This window comes from Salmo salar, chromosome ssa10 (assembly GCF_905237065.1).
Source record: "Salmo salar chromosome ssa10, Ssal_v3.1, whole genome shotgun sequence".
NCBI classification, from domain to species: domain Eukaryota; kingdom Metazoa; phylum Chordata; class Actinopteri; order Salmoniformes; family Salmonidae; genus Salmo; species Salmo salar.
In genome coordinates, this window is record NC_059451.1 from 1348399 (window position 1) to 1371043 (window position 22645).

Consider the following 22645-nt stretch of genomic DNA (forward strand, 5'->3'; position numbering starts at 1 on the left):
TGGTCCGAAATACCTCCTTCATTACTAATACTATATATTAGTCAGAGACTGGTCCGCCCTACCTCCTTCATTTCTAATACTATATATTAGTCAGAGCCCGGTCTGCCCTACCTCCTTCATTACTAATACTATATATTAGTCAGGGCCCGGTCCGCCCTACCTCCTTCATTACTAATACTGTATATATTAGTCAGAGCCCGCCCTACCTCCTTCATTACTAATACTATATATTAGTCAGAGCCTGGTCCGCAATACCTCCTTCATTACTAATACTATATATTAGTCAGAGCCTGGTCCTCCCTACCTCCTTCATTACTAATACTATATATTAGTCAGAGCCTGGTCCACCCTACCTCCTTCATTACTAATACTATATATTAGTCAGTGTCCTCCATACCTCCTTCATTACTAATACTATATATTAGTCAGAGACTGGTCCGCCCTACCTCCTTCATTACTAATACAATATATTAGTCAGATCCCGGTCCTCCCTACCTCCTTCATTACTAATAATATATATTAGTCAGAACCCGGTCTGCCCACCTCCTTCATTACTAATACTATATATTAGTCAGAGCCTGGTCCGCCCTACCTCCTTCATTACTAATACTATATATATTAGTCAGAGCCCGCCCTACCTCCTTCATTACTAATACTATATATTAGTCAGAGCCTGGTCCGCAATACCTCCTTCATTACTAATACTGTATATTAGTCAGAGCCTGGTCCTCCCTACCTCCTTCATTACTAATACTATATATTAGTCAGAGCCTGGTCCACCCTACCTCCTTCATTACTAATACTGTATATATTAGTCAGAGCCCGCCCTACCTCCTTCATTACTAATACTATATATTAGTCAGAGCCTGGTCCGAAATACCTCCTTCATTACTAATACTATATATTGGTCAGAGCCTGGCCCGCCGTATCTCCTTCATTACTAATACTATATATTAGTCAGAGTCCACCCTACCTCCTTCATTACTAATACTATATATTAGTCAGAGCCCGGTCCGCCCTACCTCCTTCATTACTAATACTATATATTAGTCGGAGCCTGGTCCGCCCTACCTCCTTCATTACTAATACTATATATTAGTCAGAGTCCTCCATACCTCCTTCATTACTAATACTATATATTAGTCAGAGACTGGTCCGCCCTACCTCCTTCATTACTAATACAATATATTAGTCAGATCCCGGTCCTCCCTACCTCCTTCATTACTAATAATATATATTAGTCAGAACCCGGTCCGCCCACCTCCTTCATTACTAATACTATATATTAGTCAGAGCCTGGTCCGCCCTACCTCCTTCATTACTAATACTATATATATTAGTCAGAGCCCGCCCTACCTCCTTCATTACTAATACTATATATTAGTCAGAGCCTGGTCCGCAATACCTCCTTCATTACTAATACTGTATATTAGTCAGAGCCTGGTCCTCCCTACCTCCTTCATTACTAATACTATATATTAGTCAGAGCCTTGTCCACCCTACCTCCTTCATTACTAATACTGTATATATTAGTCAGAGCCCGCCCTACCTCCTTCATTACTAATACTATATATTAGTCAGAGCCTGGTCCGAAATACCTCCTTCATTACTAATACTATATATTGGTCAGAGCCTGGCCCGCCGTACCTCCTTCATTACTAATACTATATATTAGTCAGAGTCCACCCTACCTCCTTCATTACTAATACTATATATTAGTCAGAGACTGGTCCGCCCTACCTCCTTCATTACTAATACAATATATTAGTCAGTTCCCGGTCCTCCCTACCTCCTTCATTACTAATAATATATATTAGTCAGAACCCGGTCCGCCCACCTCCTTCATTACTAAAACTATATATTAGTCAGAGCCTGGTCCGCCCTACCTCCTTCATTACTAATACTATATATATTAGTCAGAGCCCGCCCTACCTCCTTCATTACTAATACTATATATTAGTCAGAGCCTGGTCAGCAATACCTCCTTCATTACTAATACTGTATATTAGTCAGAGCCTGGTCCTCCCTACCTCCTTCATTACTAATACTATATATTAGTCAGAGCCTGGTCCACCCTACGTCCTTCATTACTAATACTGTATATATTAGTCAGAGCCCTCCCTACCTCCTTCATTACTAATACTATATATTAGTCAGAGCCTGGTCCGAAATACCTCCTTCATTACTAATACTATATATTGGTCAGAGCCTGGCCCGCCGTACCTCCTTCATTACTAATACTATATATTAGTCAGAGTCCACCCTACCTCCTTCATTACTAATACTATATATTAGTCAGAGCCCGGTCCGCCCTACCTCCTTCATTACTAATACTATATATTAGTCAGAGCCTGGTCCGCCCTACCTCCTTCATTACTAATACTGTATATATTAGTCAGAGCCCGCCCTACCTCCTTCATTACTAATACTATATATTAGTCAGAGCCTGGTCTGAAATACCTCCTTCATTACTAATACTATATATTAGTCAGAACCTGGTCCGCCCTACCTCCTTCATTACTAATACTATATGTTAGTCAGAGCCTGGTCCTCCCTACCTCCTTCATTACTAATACTATATATTAGTCAGAGCCCGGTCCTCCCTACCTCCTTCATTACTAATACTATATATTAGTCAGAGCCCGGTCCGCCCTACCTCCTTCATTACTAATTCTATATATTAGTCAGAGCCCGGGCCGCCCTACCTCCTTCATTACTAATACTATATATTAGTCAGAGCCCGCCCCACCTTCTTCATTACTAATACTATATATTAGTCAGAGCCTGGTCCGCAATACCTCCTTCATTACTAATACTGTATATAAGTCAGAGCCTGGTCCGCCCTATCTCCTTCACCTACCTCCTTCATTACTAATACTATATATTAGTTAGAGCCTTGTCTGCCCTACGTCCTTCATTACTAATACTGTATATATTAGTCAGAGCCCGCCCTACCTCCTTCATTACTAATACTATATATTAGTCAGAGCCTGGTCCGAAATACCTCCTTCATTACTAATACTATATATTGGTCAGAGCCTGGCCCGCCGTACCTCCTTCATTACTAATACTATATATTAGTCAGAGTCCACCCTACCTCCTTCATTACTAATACTATATATTAGTCAGAGCCCGGTCCGCCCTACCTCCTTCATTACTAATACTATATATTAGTCAGAGCCTGGTCCGCCCTACCTCCTTCATTACTAATACTGTATATATTAGTCAGAGCCCGCCCTACCTCCTTCATTACTAATACTATAAATTAGTCAGAGCCCTGTCCGAAATACCTCCTTCATTACTAATACTATATATTAGTCAGAACCTGGTCCGCCCTACCTCCTTCATTACTAATACTATATATTAGTCAGAGCCTGGTCCTCCCTACCTCCTTCATTACTAATACTATATATTAGTCAGAGCCTGGTCCTCCCTACCTCCTTCATTACTAATACTATATATTAGTCAGAGCCTGGTCCGCCCTACCTCCTTCATTACTAATTCTATATATTAGTCAGAGCCCGGGCCGCCCTACCTCCTTCATTACTAATACTATATTTTAGTCAGAGCCCGCCCTACCTCCTTCATTACTAATACTATATATTAGTCAGAGCCCGGTCCTCCCTACCTCCTTCATTACTAACACTATATATTAGTCAGAGCCTGGTCCGCCCTACCTCCTTCATTACTAATACTATATATTAGTCTGAGCCCGGTCCGCAATACCTCCTTCATTACTAATACTATATATTAGTCAGAGCCCGGTCCGCCCTACCTTCTTAATTTCTAATACTATATATTAGTCAGAGCCCGGTCCGCCCTACCTCCTTCATTACTAATACTATATATTAGTCAGAGCCCGGTCCGCCCTACCTCCTTCATTACTATTTCTATATATTAGTCAGAGCCCGGGCCGCCCTACCTCCTTCATTACTAATACTATATATTAGTCAGAGCCTGGTCCGCCCTACCTCCTTCATTACTAATACTATATATTAGTCAGAGCCTTGTCCGCCCTACCTCCTTCATTACTAATACTATATATATAGTCAGAGCCCGCCCCACCTTCTTCATTACTAATACTATAAATTAGTCAGTTCCTGGTCCGCCCTACCTCCTTCATTACTAATACTATATATATTAGTCAGAGCCCGCCCCACCTTCTTCATTACTAATACTATAAATTAGTCAGTTCCTGGTCCGCCCTACCTCCTTCATTACTAAAACTATATATTAGTCAGAGCCCGGTCCGCCCTACCTCCTTCATTACTAATACTATATATTAGTCAGTGCCTTGTCCGCCCTACCTCCTTCATTACTAATACTATATATTAGTCAGAGCCTGGTCCGCCCTACCTCCTTCATTACTAATACTATATATTAGTCAGAGCCCGGTCCGCCCTACCTCCTTCATTACTAATTCTATATATTAGTCAGAGCCCGGGCCGCCCTACCTCCTTCATTACTAATAGTATATATTAGTCAGAGCACGGTCCGCCCTACCTCCTTCATTACTAATACTATATATTAGTCAGAGTCCTCCATACCTCCTTCATTACTAATACTATATATTAGTCAGTTCCTGGTCCGCCCTACCTCCTTCATTACTAAAACTGTATATTAGTCAGAGTCCGCACTACCTCCTTCATTACTAAAACCATATATTAGTCAGAGCCCGGTCCGCCCTACCTCCTTCATTACTAATACTATATATTAGTCAGAGCCCGGTCCGCCCTACCTCCTTCATTACTAATACTATGTATTGGTCAGAGCCTGGCCCGCCCTACCTCCTTCATTACTAATACTATATATTAGTCAGAGCCCGCCCCACCTTCTTCATTACTAATACTATATATTAGTCAGAGCCTGGTCCGCAATACCTCCTTCATTACTAATACTGTATATTAGTCAGAGCCTGGTCCTCCCTACCTCCTTCATTACTAATACTATATATTAGTCAGATCCTGGTCCACCCTACCTCCTTCATTACTAATACTATATATTAGTCAGAGTCCGCCCTACCTCCTTGATTACTAAAACCATATATTAGTCAGAGCCCGGTCCGCACAACCTCCTTCATTACTAATACTATATATTAGTCAGAGCCTGGTCCGCCCTACCTCCTTCATTACTAATACTATATATATTAGTCAGAGCCCGGTCCGCCCTACCTCCTTCATTACTAATAATATATATTGGTCAGAGCCTGGCCCGCCCTACCTCCTTCATTACTAATACTATATATTAGTCAGTTCCTGGTCCACCCTACCTCCTTCATTACTAAAACTGTATATTAGTCAGAGTCCGCACTACCTCCTTCATTACTAATACTATATATTAGTCAGAGCCCGGTCCGCCCTACCTCCTTCATTACTAATACTATATATTAGTCAGAGCCCGGTCCGCCCTACCTCCTTCATTACTAATACTATATATTAGTCAGAGTCCTCCATACCTCCTTCATTACTAATACTATATATTAGTCAGCGACTGGTCCGCCCTACCTCCTTCATTACTAATACAATATATTAGTCAGAGCCCAGTCCGCCCTACCTCCTTCAATACTAATACTATATAGTAGTCAGAGCCCGGTCCGCCCTACCTCCTTCATTACTAATACTATATATTAGTCAGAGCCCGGTCCGCCCTACCTCCTTCATTACTAATACTGTATATATTAGTCAGAGCCCGCCCTACCTCCTTCATTACTAATACTATATATTAGTCAGAGCCTGGTCCGAAATACCTCCTTCATTACTAATACTATATATTAGTCAGAACCTGGTCCGCCCTACCTCCTTCATTACTAATACTATATATATTAGTCAGAGCCCGCCCTACCTCCTTCATTACTAATACTATATATTAGTCAGAGCCTGGTCCGCAATACCTCCTTCATTACTAATACTGTATATTAGTCAGAGCCTGGTCCTCCCTACCTCCTTCCTTACTAATACTATATATTAGTCAGAGCCTGGTCCACCCTACCTCCTTCATTACTAATACTGTATATATTAGTCAGAGCCCGCCCTACCTCCTTCATTACTAATACTATATATTAGTCAGAGCCCTGTCCGAAATACCTCCTTCATTACTAATACTATATATTAGTCAGAACCTGGTCCGCCCTACCTCCTTCATTACTAATACTATATATTAGTCAGAGCCTGGTCCTCCCTACCTCCTTCATTACTAATACTATATATTAGTCAGAGCCTGGTCCTCCCTACCTCCTTCATTACTAATACTATATATTAGTCAGAGCCTGGTCCGCCCTACCTCCTTCATTTCTAATACTATATATTAGTCAGAGCCCGGTCCGCCCTACCTCCTTCATTACTAATACTATATATTAGTCAGAGCCCGCCCTACCTCCTTCATTACTAATACTATATATTAGTCAGAGCCCGGTCCTCCCTACCTCCTTCATTACTAACACTATATATTAGTCAGAGCCTGGTCCGCCCTACCTCCTTCATTACTAATACTATATATTGGTCAGAGCCTGGTCCACCCTACCTCCTTCATTACTAATACTGTATATATTAGTCAGAGCCAGCCCTACCTCCTTCATTACTAATACTATATATTAGTCAGAGCCTGGTCCGAAATACCTCCTTCATTACTAATACTATATATTAGTCAGAGCCTGGTCCGCCCTACCTCCTTCATTACTAATACTATATATTAGTCAGAGCCTGGTCCGCCCTACCTCCTTCATTACTAATACTATATATTAGTCAGAGCCTGGTCCTCCCTACCTCCTTCATTACTAATACTATATATTAGTCAGAGCCTGGTCCGCCCTACCTCCTTCATTTCTAATACTATATATTAGTCAGAGCCCGGTCCGCCCTACCTCCTTCATTACTAATACTATATATTAGTCAGAGCCCGCCCTAACTCCTTCATTACTAATACTATATATTAGTCAGAGCCTGGTCCTCCCTACCTCCTTCATTACTAATACTATATATTAGTCAGAGCCCGGTCCGCAATACCTCCTTCATTACTAATACTATATATTAGTCAGAGCCCGGTCCGCCCTACCTCCTTCATTTCTAATACTATATATTAGTCAGAGCCCGGTCCGCCCTACCTCCTTCATTACTAATACTATATATTAGTCAGAGCCCGGTCCGCCCTACCTCCTTCATTACTAATACTATATATTAGTCAGAGCCCGGTCCGCCCTACCTCCTTCATTACTAATACTATATATTTAGTCAGAGCCCGCCCTACCTTCTTCATTACTAATACTATATATTAGTCAGTTCCTGGTCCGCCCTACCTCCTTCATTACTAATACTATATATTAGTCAGAGTCCGCACTACCTCCTTCATTACTAATACCATATATTAGTCAGAGCCCGGTCCGCCCTACCTCCTTCATTACTAATACTATATATTAGTCAGAGCCTGGTCCGCCCTACCTCCTTCATTACTAATAATATATATTGGTCAGAGCCTGGTCCGCCCTACCTCCTTCATTACTAATACTATATATATTAGTCAGAGCCCGCCCCACCTTCTTCATTACTAATACTATAAATTAGTCAGTTCCTGGTCCGCCCTACCTCCTTCATTACTAAAACTGTATATTAGTCAGAGTCCGCACTACCTCCTTCATTACTAAAACCATATATTAGTCAGAGCCCGGTCCGCCCTACCTCCTTCATTACTAATACTATATATTAGTCAGAGCCTGGTCCGCCCTACCTCCTTCATTAGTAATACTATATATTAGTCAGAGCCCGGTCCGCCCTACCTCCTTCATTACTAATTCTATATATTAGTCAGAGCCCGGGCCGCCCTACCTCCTTCATTACTAATACTATATATTAGTCAGAGCCTGGTCCGCCCTACCTCCTTCATTACTAATAATATATATTGGTCAGAGCCTGGTCCGCCCTACCTCCTTCATTACTAATACTATATATATTAGTCAGAGCCCGCCCCACCTTCTTCATTACTAATACTATAAATTAGTCAGTTCCTGGTCCGCCCTACCTCCTTCATTACTAAAACTGTATATTAGTCAGAGTCCGCACTACCTCCTTCATTACTAAAACCATATATTAGTCAGAGCCCGGTCCGCCCTACCTCCTTCATTACTAATACTATATATTAGTCAGAGCCCGGTCCGCCCTACCTCCTTCATTACTAATACTATGTATTGGTCAGAGCCTGGCCCGCCCTACCTCCTTCATTACTAATACTATATATTAGTCAGAGCCCGCCCCACCTTCTTCATTACTAATACTATATATTAGTCAGAGCCTGGTCCGCAATACCTCCTTCATTACTAATACTGTATATTAGTCAGAGCCTGGTCCTCCCTTCCTCCTTCATTACTAATACTATATATTAGTCAGAACCTGGTCCACCCTACCTCCTTCATTACTAATACTATATATTAGTCAGAGTCCGCCCTACCTCCTTCATTACTAAAACCATATATTAGTCAGAGCCCGGTCCGCACTACCTCCTTCATTACTAATACTATATATTAGTCAGAGCCTGGTCCGCCCTACCTCCTTCATTACTAATACTATATATATTAGTCAGAGCCTGGCCCGCCCTACCTCCTTCATTACTAATACTATATATTAGTCAGATCCTGGCCCGCCCTACCTCCTTCATTACTAATACTATATATTAGTCAGATCCTGGTCCGCCCTACCTCCTTCATTACTAATACTGTATATTAGTCAGAGCCTCCGCCCTACCTCCTTCATTACTAATACTATATATTAGTCAGAGCCCGGTCCGCCCTACCTCCTTCATTACTAATACTATATATTAGTCAGAGCCTGGCCCGCCCTACCTCCTTCATTACTAATACTATATATTAGTCAGTTCCTGGTCCGCCCTACCTCCTTCATTACTAAAACTGTATATTAGTCAGAGTCCGCACTACCTCCTTCATTACTAATACTATATATTAGTCAGAGCCCGGTCCGCCCTACCTCCTTCATTACTAATACTATATATTAGTCAGAGCCTGGTCCGTCCTACCTCCTTCATTACTAATACTATATATTAGTCAGAGCCTGGTCCGCCCTACCTCCTTCATTACTAATACTATATATATTAGTCAGAGCCCGCCCCACCTTCTTCATTACTAATACTATAAATTAGTCAGTTCCTGGTCCGCCCTACCTCCTTCATTACTAAAACTGTATATTAGTCAGAGTCCGCACTACCTCCTTCATTACTAATACCATATATTAGTCAGAGCCCGGTCCGCCCTACCTCCTTCATTACTAATACTATATATTAGTCAGAGCCTGGTCCGCCCTACCTCCTTCATTACTAATACTATATATTAGTCAGAGCCCGCCCTACCTCCTTCATTACTAATACTATATATTAGTCAGAGCCTGGTCCGAAATACCTCCTTCATTACTAATACTATATATTAGTCAGAGCCCGGGCCGCCCTACCTCCTTCATTACTAATAGTATATATTAGTCAGAGCACGGTCCACCCTACCTCCTTCATTACTGATACTATATATTAGTCAGAGCCTGGTCCGCCCTACCTCCTTCATTACTAATACTATATATTAGTCAGAGTCCGCCCTACCTCCTTCATTACTAAAACCATATATTAGTCAGAGCCCGGTCCGCCCTACCTCCTTCATTACTAATACTATATATTAGTCAGAGTCCTCCATACCTCCTTCATTACTAATACTATATATTAGTCAGCGACTGGTCCGCCCTACCTCCTTCATTACTAATACAATATATTAGTCAGAGCCCAGTCCGCCCTACCTCCTTCATTAATAATACTATATATTAGTAAGAGCCCGGTCCGCCCTACCTCCTTCATTACTAATACTATATATTAGTCAGAGCCCGGTCCGCCCTACCTCCTTCATTACTAATACTGTATATATTAGTCAGAGCCAGCCCTACCTCCTTCATTACTAATACTATATATTAGTCAGAGCCTGGTCCGAAATACCTCCTTCATTACTAATACTATATATTAGTCAGAACCTGGTCCGCCCTACCTCCTTCATTACTAATACTATATATTAGTCAGAGCCTGGTCCTCCCTACCTCCTTCATTACTAATACTATATATTAGTCAGAGCCTGGTCCTCCCTACCTCCTTCATTACTAATACTATATATTAGTCAGAGCCTGGTCCGCCCTACCTCCTTCATTTCTAATACTATATATTAGTCAGAGCCCGGTCCGCCCTACCTCCTTCATTACTAATACTATATATTAGTCAGAGCCCGCCCTACCTCCTTCATTACTAATATTATATATTAGTCAGAGCCCGGTCCTCCCTACCTCCTTCATTACTAACACTATATATTAGTCAGAGCCCGGTCCGCAATACCTCCTTCATTACTAATACTATATATTAGTCAGAGCCCGGTCCGCCCTACCTTCTTAATTTCTAATACTATATATTAGTCAGAGCCCGGTCCGCCCTACCTCCTTCATTACTAATACTATATATTAGTCAGAGCCCGGTCCGCCCTACCTCCTTCATTACTAATTCTATATATTAGTCAGAGCCCGGGCCGCCCTACCTCCTTCATTACTAATAGTATATATTAGTCAGAGCACGGTCCGCCCTACCTCCTTCATTACTAATACTATATATTAGTCAGAGCCTGGTCCGCCCTACCTCCTTCATTACTAATAATATATATTGGTCAGAGCCTGGTCCGCCCTACCTCCTTCATTACTAATACTATATATATTAGTCAGAGCCCGCCCCACCTTCTTCATTACTAATACTATAAATTAGTCAGTTCCTGGTCCGCCCTACCTCCTTCATTACTAATACTATATATTAGTCAGAGTCCGCACTACCTCCTTCATTACTAATACCATATATTAGTCAGAGCCCGGTCCGCCCTACCTCCTTCATTACTAATACTATATATTAGTCAGAGCCTGGTCCGCCCTACCTCCTTCATTAGTAATACTATATATTAGTCAAAGCCCGGTCCGCCCTACCTCCTTCATTACTAATTCTATATATTAGTCAGAGCCCGGGCCGCCCTACCTCCTTCATTACTAATACTATATATTAGTCAGAGCCTGGTCCGCCCTACCTCCTTCATTACTAATAATATATATTGGTCAGAGCCTGGTCCGCCCTACCTCATTCATTACTAATACTATATATATTAGTCAGAGCCCGCCCCACCTTCTTCATTACTAATACTATAAATTAGTCAGTTCCTGGTCCGCCCTACCTCCTTCATTACTAAAACTGTATATTAGTCAGAGTCCGCACTACCTCCTTCATTACTAAAACCATATATTAGTCAGAGCCCGGTCCGCCCTACCTCCTTCATTACTAATACTATATATTAGTCAGAGCCCGGTCCGCCCTACCTCCTTCATTACTAATACTATGTATTGGTCAGAGCCTGGCCCGCCCTACCTCCTTCATTACTAATACTATATATTAGTCAGAGCCCGCCCCACCTTCTTCATTACTAATACTATATATTAGTCAGAGCCTGGTCCGCAATACCTCCTTCATTACTAATACTGTATATTAGTCAGAGCCTGGTCCTCCCTACCTCCTTCATTACTAATACTATATATTAGTCAGAGCCTGGTCCACCCTACCTCCTTCATTACTAATACTATATATTAGTCAGAGTCAACCCTACCTCCTTCATTACTAAAACCATATATTAGTCAGAGCCCGGTCCGCACTACCTCCTTCATTACTAATACTATATATTAGTCAGAGCCTGGTCCGCCCTACCTCCTTCATTACTAATACTATATATATTAGTCAGAGCCCGGTCTGCCCTACCTCCTTCATTAATAATAATATATATTGGTCAGAGCCTGGCCCGCCCTACCTCCTTCATTACTAATACTATATATTAGTCAGTTCCTGGTCCGCCCTACCTCCTTCATTACTAAAACTGTATATTAGTCAGAGTCCGCACTACCTCCTTCATTACTAATACTATATATTAGTCAGAGCCCGGTCCACCCTACCTCCTTCATTACTAATACTATATATTAGTCAGAGCCTGGTCCGCCCTACCTCCTTCATTACTAATACTATATATATTAGTCAGAGCCCGGTCCGCCCTACCTCCTTCATTACTAATAATATATATTGGTCAGAGCCTGGCCCGCCCTACCTCCTTCATTACTAATACTATATATTAGTCAGTTCCTGGTCCGCCCTACCTCCTTCATTACTAAAACTGTATATTAGTCAGAGTCCGCACTACCTCCTTCATTACTAATACTATATATTAGTCAGAGCCCGGTCCGCCCTACCTCCTTCATTACTAATACTATATATTAGTCAGAGCCTGGTCCGTCCTACCTCCTTCATTACTAATACTATATATTAGTCAGAGCCTGGTCCGCCCTACCTCCTTCATTACTAATACTATATATATTAGTCAGAGCCCGCCCCACCTTCTTCATTACTAATACTATAAATTAGTCAGTTCCTGGTCCGCCCTACCTCCTTCATTACTAAAACTGTATATTAGTCAGAGTCCGCACTACCTCCTTCATTACTAAAACCATATATTAGTCAGAGCCCGGTCCGCCCTACCTCCTTCATTACTAATACTATATATTAGTCAGAGCCTGGTCCGCCCTACCTCCTTCATTACTAATACTATATATATTAGTCAGAGCCCGCCCTACCTCCTTCATTACTAATACTATATATTAGTCAGAGCCTGGTCCGAAATACATCCTTCATTACTAATACTATATATTAGTCAGAGCCCGGGCCGCCCTACCTCCTTCATTACTAATAGTATATATTAGTCAGAGCACGGTCCGCCCTACCTCCTTCATTACTAATACTATATATTAGTCAGAGCCCGGTCCGCCCTACCTCCTTCATTACTAATACTATATATTAGTCAGAGCCCGGTCCGCCCTACCTCCTTCATTACTAATACTATATATTAGTCAGAGCCCGGTCCGCCCTACCTCCTTCATTACTAATTCTATATATTAGTCAGAGCCCGGGCCGCCCTTCCTCCTTCATTACTAATACTATATATTAGTCAGAGCACGGTCCGCCCTACCTCCTTCATTACTAATACTATATATTAGTCAGAGCCTGGTCCGCCCTACCTCCTTCATTACTAATACTATATATTAGTCAGAGTCCGCCCTACCTCCTTCATTACTAAAACCATATATTAGTCAGAGCCCGGTCCGCCCTACCTCCTTCATTACTAATACTATATTTTAGTCAGAGCCCGGTCCGCCCTACCTCCTTCATTACTAATACTATGTATTGGTCAGAGCTAGGCCCGCCCTACCTCCTTCATTACTAATACTATATATTAGTCAGAGCCCGCCCCACCTTCTTCATTACTAATACTATATATTAGTCAGAGCCTGGTCCGCAATACCTCCTTCATTACTAATACTGTATATTAGTCAGAGCCTGGTCCTCACTACCTCCTTCATTACTAATACTATATATTAGTCAGAGCCTGGTCCACCCTACCTCCTTCATTACTAATACTATATATTAGTCAGAGTCCGCCCTACCTCCTTCATTACTAAAACCATATATTAGTCAGAGCCCGGTCCTCCCTACCTCCTTCATTACTAATACTATATATTAGTCAGAGCCTGGTCCGCCCTACCTCCTTCATTACTAATACTATATATATTAGTCAGAGCCCGCCCTACCTCCTTCATTACTAATACTATATATTAGTCAGAGCCTGGTCCGCCCTACCTCCTTCATTACTAATACTATATATTAGTCAGAGCCTGGTCCGTCCTACCTCCTTCATTACTAATACTATATATTAGTCAGAGCCTGGTCCGCCCTACCTCCTTCATTACTAATACTATATATATTAGTCAGAACCCGCCCCACCTTCTTCATTACTAATACTATAAATTAGTCAGTTCCTGGTCCGCCCTACCTCCTTCATTACTAAAACTGTATATTAGTCAGAGTCCGCCCTACCTCCTTCATTACTAATAATATATATTGGTCAGAGCCTGGCCCGCCCTACCTCCTTCATTACTAATACTATATATTAGTCAGAGCCCGCCCCACCTCCTTCATTACTAATACTATATATTAGTCAGAGCCTGGTCCGAAATACCTCCTTCATTACTAATACTATATATTAGTCAGAGCCCGGGCCGCCCTACCTCCTTCATTACTAATAGTATATATTAGTCAGAGCACGGTCCGCCCTACCTCCTTCATTACTAATACTATATATTATTCAGAGCCTGGTCCGCCCTACCTCCTTCATTACTAATACTATATATTAGTCAGAGTCCGCCCTACCTCCTTCATTACTAAAACCATATATTAGTCAGAGCCCGGTCCGCCCTACCTCCTTCATTACTAATACTATATATTAGTCAGCGACTGGTCCGCCCTACCTCCTTCATTACTAATACAATATATTAGTCAGAGCCCAGTCCGCCCTACCTCCTTCATTACTAATACTATATATTAGTCAGAGCCCGGTCCGCCCTACCTCCTTCATTACTAATACTATATATTAGTCAGAGCCCGGTCCGCCCTACCTCCTTCATTACTAATACTTATATATTAGTCAGAGCCCGCCCTACCTCCTTCATTGCTAATACTATATATTAGTCAGCGCCTGGTCCGAAATACCTCCTTCATTACTAATACTATATATTAGTCAGAGCCTGGTCCGCCCTACCTCCTTCATTACTAATAATATATATTGGTCAGAGCCTGGTCCGCCCTACCTCCTTCATTACTAATACTATATATATTAGTCAGAGCCCGCCCCACCTTCTTCATTACTAATACTATAAATTAGTCAGTTCCTGGTCCGCCCTACCTCCTTCATTACTAATACTGTATATTAGTCAGAGTCCGCACTACCTCCTTCATTACTAATACCATATATTAGTCAGAGCCCGGTCCGCCCTACCTCCTTCATTACTAATACTATATATTAGTCAGAGCCCGGTCCGCCCTACCTCCTTCATTACTAATACTATGTATTGGTCAGAGCCTGGCCCGCCCTACCTCCTTCATTACTAATACTATATATTAGTCAGAGCCCGCCCCACCTTCTTCATTACTAATACTATATATTAGTCAGAGCCTGGTCCGCACTACCTCCTTCATTACTAATACTGTATATTAGTCAGAGCCTGGTCCTCCCTACCTCCTTCATTACTAATACTATATATTAGTCAGAGCCTGGTCCACCCTACCTCCTTCATTACTAATACTATATATTAGTCAGAGTCAACCCTACCTCCTTCATTACTAAAACCATATATTAGTCAGAGCCCGGTCCGCACTTACCTCCTTCATTACTAATACTATATATTAGTCAGAGCCTGGTCCGCCCTACCTCCTTCATTACTAATACTATATATATTAGTCAGAGCCCGGTCTGCCCTACCTCCTTCATTAATAATAATATATATTGGTCAGAGCCTGGCCCGCCCTACCTCCTTCATTACTAATACTATATATTAGTCAGTTCCTGGTCCGCCCTACCTCCTTCATTACTAAAACTGTATATTAGTCAGAGTCCGCACTACCTCCTTCATTACTAATACTATATATTAGTCAGAGCCCGGTCCACCCTACCTCCTTCATTACTAATACTATATATTAGTCAGAGCCTGGTCCGCCCTACCTCCTTCATTACTAATACTATATATATTAGTCAGAGCCCGGTCCGCCCTACCTCCTTCATTACTAATAATATATATTGGTCAGAGCCTGGCCCGCCCTACCTCCTTCATTACTAATACTATATATTAGTCAGTTCCTGGTCCGCCCTACCTCCTTCATTACTAAAACTGTATATTAGTCAGAGTCCGCACTACCTCCTTCATTACTAATACTATATATTAGTCAGAGCCCGGTCCGCCCTACCTCCTTCATTACTAATACTATATATTAGTCAGAGCCTGGTCCGTCCTACCTCCTTCATTACTAATACTATATATTAGTCAGAGCCTGGTCCGCCCTACCTCCTTCATTACTAATACTATATATTAGTCAGAGCCTGGTCCGCCCTACCTCCTTCATTACTAATACTATAAATTAGTCAGTTCCTGGTCCGCCCTACCTCCTTCATTACTAAAACTGTATATTAGTCAGAGTCCGCACTACCTCCTTCATTACTAAAACCATATATTAGTCAGAGCCCGGTCCGCCCTACCTCCTTCATTACTAATACTATATATTAGTCAGAGCCTGGTCCGCCCTACCTCCTTCATTACTAATACTATATATATTAGTCAGAGCCCGCCCTACCTCCTTCATTACTAATACTATATATTAGTCAGAGCCTGGTCCGAAATACATCCTTCATTACTAATACTATATATTAGTCAGAGCCCGGGCCGCCCTACCTCCTTCATTACTAATAGTATATATTAGTCAGAGCACGGTCCGCCCTACCTCCTTCATTACTAATACTATATATTAGTCAGAGCCTGGTCCGCCCTACCTCCTTCATTACTAATACTATATATTAGTCAGAGCCCGGTCCGCCCTACCTCCTTCATTACTAATACTATATATTAGTCAGAGCCCGGTCCGCCCTACCTCCTTCATTACTAATTCTATATATTAGTCAGAGCCCGGGCCGCCCTTCCTCCTTCATTACTAATACTATATATTAGTCAGAGCACGGTCCGCCCTACCTCCTTCATTACTAATACTATATATTAGTCAGAGCCTGGTCCGCCCTACCTCCTTCATTACTAATACTATATATTAGTCAGAGTCCGCCCTACCTCCTTCATTACTAAAACCATATATTAGTCAGAGCCCGGTCCGCCCTACCTCCTTCATTACTAATACTATATTTTAGTCAGAGCCCGGTCCGCCCTACCTCCTTCATTACTAATACTATGTATTGGTCAGAGCTAGGCCCGCCCTACCTCCTTCATTACTAATACTATATATTAGTCAGAGCCCGCCCCACCTTCTTCATTACTAATACTATATATTAGTCAGAGCCTGGTCCGCAATACCTCCTTCATTACTAATACTGTATATTAGTCAGAGCCTGGTCCTCACTACCTCCTTCATTACTAATACTATATATTAGTCAGAGCCTGGTCCACCCTACCTCCTTCATTACTAATACTATATATTAGTCAGAGTCCGCCCTACCTCCTTCATTACTAAAACCATATATTAGTCAGAGCCTGGTCCGCCCTACCTCCTTCATTACTAATACTATATATATTAGTCAGAGCCCGCCCTACCTCCTTCATTACTAATACTATATATTAGTCAGAGCCTGGTCCGCCCTACCTCCTTCATTACTAATACTATATATTAGTCAGAGCCTGGTCCGTCCTACCTCCTTCATTACTAATACTATATATTAGTCAGAGCCTGGTCCGCCCTACCTCCTTCATTACTAATACTATATATATTAGTCAGAACCCGCCCCACCTTCTTCATTACTAATACTATAAATTAGTCAGTTCCTGGTCCGCCCTACCTCCTTCATTACTAAAACTGTATATTAGTCAGAGTCCGCCCTACCTCCTTCATTACTAATAATATATATTGGTCAGAGCCTGGCCCGCCCTACCTCCTTCATTACTAATACTATATATTAGTCAGAGCCCGCCCCACCTCCTTCATTACTAATACTATATATTAGTCAGAGCCTGGTCCGAAATACCTCCTTCATTACTAATACTATATATTAGTCAGAGCCCGGGCCGCCCTACCTCCTTCATTACTAATAGTATATATTAGTCAGAGCACGGTCCGCCCTACCTCCTTCATTACTAATACTAAATATTAGTCAGAGCCTGGTCTGCCCTACCTCCTTCATTACTAATACTATATATTAGTCAGAGTCCGCCCTACCTCCTTCATTACTAAAACCATATATTAGTCAGAGCCCGGTCCGCCCTACCTCCTTCATTACTAATACTATATATTAGTCAGCGACTGGTCCGCCCTACCTCCTTCATTACTAATACAATATATTAGTCAGAGCCCAGTCCGCCCTACCTCCTTCATTACTAATACTATATATTAGTCAGAGCCCGGTCCGCCCTACCTCCTTCATTACTAATACTATATATTAGTCAGAGCCCGGTCCGCCCTACCTCCTTCATTACTAATACTGTATATATTAGTCAGAGCCCGCCCTACCTCCTTCATTGCTAATACTATATATTAGTCAGCGCCTGGTCCGAAATACCTCCTTCATTACTAATACTATATATTAGTCAGAGCCTGGTCCGCCCTACCTCCTTCATTACTAAAACCATATATTAGTCAGAGCCCGGTCCGCCCTACCTCCTTCATTACTAATACTATATATTAGTCAGAGCCTGGTCCGCCCTACCTCCTTCATTACTAATACTATATATATTAGTCAGAGCCCGCCCTACCTCCTTCATTACTAATACTATATATTAGTCAGAGCCTGGTCCGAAATACCTCCTTCATTACTAATACTATATATTAGTCAGAGCCCGGGCCGCTCTACCTCCTTCATTACTAATAGTATATATTAGTCAGAGCACGGTCCGCCCTACCTCCTTCATTACTAATACTATATATTAGTCAGAGCCTGGTCCGCCCTACCTCCTTCATTACTAATACTATATATTAGTCAGAGCCTGGTCCGAAATACCTCCTTCATTACTAATACTATATATTAGTCAGAGCCCGGGCCGCTCTACCTCCTTCATTACTAATAGTATATATTAGTCAGAGCACGGTCCGCCCTACCTCCTTCATTACTAATACTATATATTAGTCAGAGCCTGGTCCGCCCTACCTCCTTCATTACTAATACTATATATTAGTCAGAGTCCGCCCTACCTCCTTCATTACTAAAACCATATATTAGTCAGAGCCCGGTCCGCCCTACCTCCTTCATTACTAATACTATATATTAGTCAGAGTCCTCCATACCTCCTTCATTAGTAATACTATATATTAGTCAGCGACTGGTCCGCCCTACCTCCTTCATTACTAATACAATATATTAGTCAGAGCCCAGTCCGCCCTACCTCCTTCATTACTAATACAATATATTAGTCAGAGCCCAGTCCGCCCTACCTCCTTCATTACTAATAGTATATATTAGTCAGAGCCCGGTCCGCCCTACCTCCTTCATTACTAATACTATATATTAGTCAGAGCCTGGTCCGAAATACCTCCTTCATTACTAATACTATATATTAGTCAGAACCTGGTCCGCCCTACCTCCTTCATTACTAATAATATATATTAGTCAGAGCCTGGTCCTCCCTACCTCCTTCATTACTAATACTATATATTAGTCAGAGCCTGGTCCTCCCTACCTCCTTCATTACTAATACTATATATTAGTCAGAGCCTGGTCCGCCCTACCTCCTTCATTTCTAATACTATATATTAGTCAGAGCCCGGTCCGCCCTACCTCCTTCATTACCAATACTATATATTAGTCAGAGCCCGCCCTACCTCCTTCATTACTAACACTATATATTAGTCAGAGCCTGGTCCTCCATACCTCCTTCATTACTAATACTATATATTAGTCAGCGACTGGTCCGCCCTACCTCCTTCATTACTAATACAATATATTAGTCAGAGCCCAGTCCGCCCTACCTCCTTCATTACTAATACTATATATTAGTCAGAGCCCGGTCCGCCCTACCTCCTTCATTACTAATGCTGTATATATTAGTCAGAGCCCGCCCTACCTCCTTCATTACTAATACTATATATTAGTCAGAGCCTGGTCCTCCCTACCTCCTTCATTACTAATACTATATATTAGTCAGAGCCCGCCCCACCTTCTTCATTACTAATACTATAAATTAGTCAGTTCCTGTTCCGCCCTACCTCCTTCATTACTAAAACTGTATATTAGTCAGAGTCCGCACTACCTCCTTCATTACTAATACTATATATTAGTCAGAGCCCGGTCCGCCCTACCTCCTTCATTACTAATACTATATATTAGTCAGATCCCGGTCCGCACTACCTCCTTCATTACTAATACTATATATTAGTCAGAGCCTGGTCCTCCCTACCTCCTTCATTACTAATACTATATATTAGTCAGAGCCTGGTCCGCCCTACCTCCTTCATTTCTAATACTATATATTAGTCAGAGCCCGGTCCGCCCTACCTCCTTCATTACTCATACTATATATTAGTCAGAGCCTGGTCCGCCCTACCTCCTTCATTACTAATACTATATATTAGTCAGAGCCTGGTCCGCCCTACCTCCTTCATTACTAATACTATATATTAGTCAGAGCCCGGTCCGCCCTACCTCCTTCATTACTAATACTATATATTAGTCAGAGCCTGGTCCTCCCTACCTCCTTCATTACTAATACTATATATTAGTCAGAGCCTGGTCCGCCCTACCTCCTTCATTTCTAATACTATATATTAGTCAGAGCCCGGTCCGCCCTACCTCCTTCATTACTAATACTATATATTAGTCAGAGCCTGGTCCGCCCTACCTCCTTCATTACTAATACTATATATTAGTCAGAGCCTGGTCCGCCCTACCTCCTTCATTACTAATACTATATATTAGTCAGAGCCCGGTCCGCCCTACCTCCTTCATTACTAATACTATATTTAAATGTGTTTATGTATGTATGTGTGTATGTATGTATGTATGTGTGTATATATATATATATATATATATATATATATATATATATATATATATATATATATATATATATATATATATATATATATAAAACTATGAAAAGGTTAATCGATAAGTATTATTTTATTTGTACAGCGGCCTTCAAAAGTCACCTAAATGATTAATTTGACAGTTTTATTTCTTGTAACCACTTTTATTGGTTCTAACAGAGGCTCTGTTTTGTTACTGGACATCTCTGAAGCTGTTTCATGTTGTTGTTGCTCAGCTCTGTCCTGTCTGATGTTGACAGGGTCTGTGTTGCTGCTCAGCTCTGTCCTGTCTGATATTGACAGGGTCTGTGTTGCTGCTCAGCTCTGTCCTGTCTGATATTGACAGGGTCTGTGTTGCTGCTCAGCACTTTCCTGTCTGATATTGACAGGGTCTGTGTTGCTGCTCAGCTCTTTCCTGTCTGATATTGACAGGGTCTGTGTTGCCGCTCAGCTCTGTCTGATATTGACAGGGTCTGTGTTGCAGCTCAGCTCTGTCCTGTCTGATATTGACAGGGTCTGTGTTGCTGCTCAGCTCTGTCCTGTTTGATATTGACAGGTTCTGTGTTGCCTCTCAGCTCTGTCTGATATTGACAGGGTCTGTGTTGCTGCTCAACTCTGTCTGATATTGACAGGATCTGTGTTGCTGCTCAGCTCTGTCCTGTCTGATGTTGACAGGGTCTGTGTTGCTGCTCAGCTCTGTCCTGTCTGATGTTGACAGGGTCTGTGTTGCTGCTCAGCTCTGTCCTGTCTGATATTGACAGGGTCTGTGTTGCCGCTCAGCTCTGTCTGATGTTGACAGGATCTGTGTTGCTGCTCAGCTCTGTCTGATATTGACAGGGTCTGTGTTTCCGCTCAGCTCTGTCCTGTCTGATATTGACAGGGTCTGTGTTGCCGCTCAGCTCTGTCTGATATTGTCCTGTTCTGTGTTGCTGCTCAGCCCTGTCCTGTCTCATATTGTCAGGGTCTGTGTTGCTGCTCAGCTCTGTCCTGTCTGATATTGACAGGGTCTGTGTTGCTGCTCAGCTCTGTCCTGTCTGATATTGACAGGGTCTGTGTTGCTGGTCAGCTCTGTCCTGTCTTATATTGACAGGGTCTGTGTTGCTGCTCAGCTCTGTCTGATATTGACAGACGTATGTGACACGCTCTCCTCTTAAAGCCTGTGAATGAGGTCAGAGATGGGGGAGACCTGGGTTGCGTCCCAAATAAAACCCTATTCCTTACGTAGTCCACTACTTTTGACCAGAGCCCTGTGGGTTCCTCTATGGGTTCCTCTATGGGTTTCTCTATGAGCCCCATGGGTTTCTCTATGGGTTTCTCTATGAGCCCTGTGGGTTTCTCTATGGGTTTCTCTATGAGCCCTATGGGTTTCTCTATGGGTTTCCCTATGGGCCCTATGGGTTTCTCTATGGGTTTCCCTATGAACCCTATGGGTTTTTCTATGGGCCCTATGGGTTTCCCTATGAACCCTATAGGTTTCTCTCTGGGCCCTATGGGTTTCTCTATGAGACCTATGGGTTTCTCTATGGGCCCTATGGGTTTATCTATGAACCCTATGGGTTTCTCTATGGGCCCTATGGGTTTCTCTATGAGACCTATGGGTTTCCCTATGGGTTTCTCTATGGGTTTCTCTATGGGTTTCTCTATGGGTTTCCCTATGGGCCCTGTGGGTTTCTCTATGGGCCCTATGGGTTTCTCTATGGGTTTCCCTATGGGCCCTATGAGTTTCTCTATGGGATTCTTTATGGGCCCTGAGGGTTGTGGTCAAAAGTGGTGCACCATATAGCGAACGTGGTGTCATTTGGGACACAGACATGGATTCTCCCAGATCTGAGTGACAGTCCTCTCTTACAGTGCACTTCCTTCCTCTCAAACCTGATATTCTGTCTGTCTGTCTGTCTGTCTGTCTGTCTGTCTGTCTGTCTGTCTGTCTGTCTGTCTGTCTGTCTGTCTGTCTGTCTGTCTGTCTGTCTGTCTGTCTGTCTGTCTGTCTGTC

The 22645-nt window shown here is 42.3% G+C and overlaps 1 protein-coding gene across 1 annotated transcript in view; it reads left to right on the forward strand.

The window, feature by feature from the left end:
* Positions 1–22645, forward strand: part of LOC106613408 (gamma-aminobutyric acid receptor subunit gamma-3-like) — a 220028-nt gene that overhangs the window by 197051 nt on the left and 332 nt on the right. The window lies entirely within an intron of this gene.